Here is a 3,267-nt window from a genome sequence, read left to right as displayed (position 1 = left end):
GCCTTTGTTTAGGGACTTTGCAGCGTTATAAAGCTCCTCGCTGCTAAAGGAAATATTTAAAGACGCATTTTGGTCATTCGTGAGGGATGTTTTTATATTTGCTGAAAATTTGCATTGTTTTTCTTTATTGAGATTTTTTTTTTCATAAAGGTTTTTATAGAAATTTCGAATTGTTTTTAATATTTTGACGGTGTCCGTGTGAACGGTGTCATCGTCTTTTATTTCTCTTATAATTTTTTTCTTTTGGTTATTCTTTTCCATATGGAAGAGAGCCTTGGAAGGTTTTTCGCCCTCCTCTGCAAGGGTTTGTTTAGTTCTTACGAACACGCCCCCATCGCAAAGAAGTTCTTGAAGCTCTGATCTTAGATCCTCAAGCTTTTCCAAGTCTCTCTTTTGTTTTTGGTTTTCCTCATCGATTTGTTTTTGTAAAGATTTTTGTTTTAGATTTATTTCGCGCTTTTTGGATTTTGACGCCTCAATAGCAATCAATTTTATGCGGGATTTTGTGATGTCCCACCATTGATTGCTACTGGAGTAATTATGTTTCTTAGTTTTTGCCAATTCAAAATCCTTTTTTAGTTTCGCTTTAAAAGCGCAATCGCTTAATAGACTAACATTTAAGTGCCAGTAGCCTGAGCCTCTCTCATTCACTTTCTCAAGTTTTAGAGTACAGCCGAAGGCTTTGTGGTCACTTATTTTGTTTTCTGTTAAAGCGCATTCGCAATTTCTTGAGATTGTCAAAGGTACATAAATTCTATCTATTCTACTTTTAAAAGTTTTGTCCTGTTTTTCATAGGTGAAATCATTTTTATTCGGGTTAACATATCTATAAATATCAACCAACTCGAACTTTTGGCAAAATAAATTCAAGTTGGTTTTGCCTAAAGTATTGCTTTTATTATGTAGATCACCCCCTTCTCTGTCTAACAGAGGGTTTTCAACGATATTAAAATTTCCCGTAAGGATCATATATTCTGATCCGCGCGCATGTTTTCTCATTTGCTTAAAAAAGTTTTCTTTTTGTTGTGGGTCATTTGGCCCGTACATATTAATTACTCTTAGATTACAGTTTTTCAAAGTAAACGTGGCTGCGGGAATTCTCCCACAGTCGTCTTGAGTGACTTCGTTGAAAATAGTTTTATCTTTTGTTAGAACGGAAACACCTCGCTCTTTTTGGTTTCCATTATTCCATAGGGAGCTACCGTTAGTGTGGTGTTTCCATTCATTTTTCCAAGTGTTGTTATTTTCTTCGGTACTATGCGTTTCTTGCAAGCATATAACGTCATAGTCCGAGTTTTTGAGAAATCGAAATATTTTGTTTCTTTTGGTCTCAGTTTGGAGACCGTTCACATTTAAGGTGAGAATTCTTACATACATTTTTTTTTTAAAAAAACTTTTCAAAAATAAAATTTCCTTTTGTTTATTGTAAAGAAATGTAAAATTAAACTTATTTTTGTTTCAAAATGCGCGAAGTCGATAAATTAATATAGTTGTAAAAAAAAATAAAATAAAAAATTAAAGGTATTTTACCGTTGTTTTGTTCATTCTTTGGTGGATCTTTTTATGTTGTCGGTTTTTTAGTTGTTCGGATCGGTTTTTCTTTTTTTTTTTTAATTTAATATCGGGTGTTTGGTGGTCCTCTTCCATTTGCAAATCGTCGTTTCTTTCGTCTTCTATACTATTTTTCATTTCGCGGTCTTCATATATTCCGATAGTTTGTTGTTCTTTTGGGTTGGTGATTACTTGGCTTAAGGTATCTTCGGTTTCGTTAGGGGTATCAATTTCGGGATTTGTTTTCGGTTGTTCTAATGTATTTGCATCGATTTCTATGTTCGGTTTGACTTCTGTTGGTATCGTATTAAAAACTATAGGTTCAGGTGTACTTTGGCTTTCGGAGGTTGTTGGTGGTGACTGAGGGATTTTTTCTGGTGCTTGGTTTGCGTTTTCTTGAGTCGGGTTTTCAACAGAAATATTTGGTACAGCTTGTGCTGTTTGTTGGCCATTGTGCTTTGTTCTTATAGCATAACCCATAATATTCATGTTGACCGGCATCGGGCTCGGCATGTTTTCCATAACCGCCACGAGGATACCTGTGTAGTACTCAGTCCCACTCACAGGCGTTTTCCTCATAACAGGCTTTGTATAAATATGTCGGCCGTAGCCCAGCTGTTCAAAAACGTTGCCAATGCGAAGGTTTGTATGTTCGATAGGTAGGCCAAACACTGACACGTGAGTAACTTGGCTCGGCTCCCTATCGGGGTTTGACTGTTGAAAGATGTGATGAAGGCCGCCCACATCGAGTCCCCTCTCCAACAAGAAGTTCTTCGCGGTGTCAGTCTTTATCACAATCTCCAAGACAGTGTTTCCACGAATTAATTGGACACCTTCTAGTTCTCGTCCTAAGTTTACTGCCTCGAGGGCACTTATAACTTGATCGATGTCAACTCGTTTCCTTAATCTTGATATTAGAGTTTTTGGGAGGTTTTTTTTTTAAATTCGTTGTGTTGCTACTGTTGCGTAGCACATTTTTGAAAATTTTGGTAGGGCTTCCGCGTCCCTTCTATCTTTGGTCTTCTGTCGGTCCGAGTCAACTTCGATTTCGTCGTCGGAGCTGTATGGAGATAAAATAGATAAAATTTCGCTGCCATTTCCGGTTGCGGTACTCTTCATTCTTTCAATAACAATTTCGGCGGTCTCTTTGATCTTTGAAACCATATCGTAAAAATCCAAAAGTACACAAAACTCCTAATTAAACCACTACAAAATATATTTTTCCACTTTTAAAATCGCTGTCTCGGCTAAAATCAGGAACAGACACTACACTTGATCTTAGCCATTAGGCCGAGAAGCGATCAGATAGAGCAGATACTTTTTTTTTTTTTTTTTCATTGTAATTACATATATTTCAATTAATAAATATTTACAACAGGGGACAATTTACAATGAGGGGGGAAAGATTTATTTTGATATCATCAATTTTTCCTTTATTTCTTAGACAGTATTTTTTTTATTTAATTTTTATTTATGAGAATATACAATTTTTTTTTTTTTTTTAAATTATTTATTTAAAACTGTTGTGGTTATAAAAAACAAAACGAAAATCGAAAAGTCGAAAAACGAAAAAATAAATCGAAATGAAACCACAACAGGTTTTTAATAAAAATAAATAGAAAAAAATATTTCCGAGTTTAAAAAATATATGCCTGGCTATTACCCCAGGCTGTTATAAAAAATACACACATCCATCATTGCCACCGGGCTTTGCAG

The 3,267-nt window shown here is 35.2% G+C and overlaps 1 pseudogene; it reads right to left on the bottom strand.

Moving 5' to 3' along the window:
- Positions 1-2,684: 2,684 nt before the first annotated feature.
- Positions 2,685-2,853, bottom strand: LOC136084439 (U2 spliceosomal RNA; annotated as a pseudogene).
- Between the last annotated feature and the right edge of the window lie 414 nt (positions 2,854-3,267).

The sequence above is a fragment of the Hydra vulgaris genome, chromosome 08 (assembly GCF_038396675.1).
Source record: "Hydra vulgaris chromosome 08, alternate assembly HydraT2T_AEP".
Classification (NCBI taxonomy): Eukaryota; Metazoa; Cnidaria; class Hydrozoa; order Anthoathecata; family Hydridae; genus Hydra; species Hydra vulgaris.
This window is presented reverse-complemented; position numbering and strand designations above follow the sequence as displayed.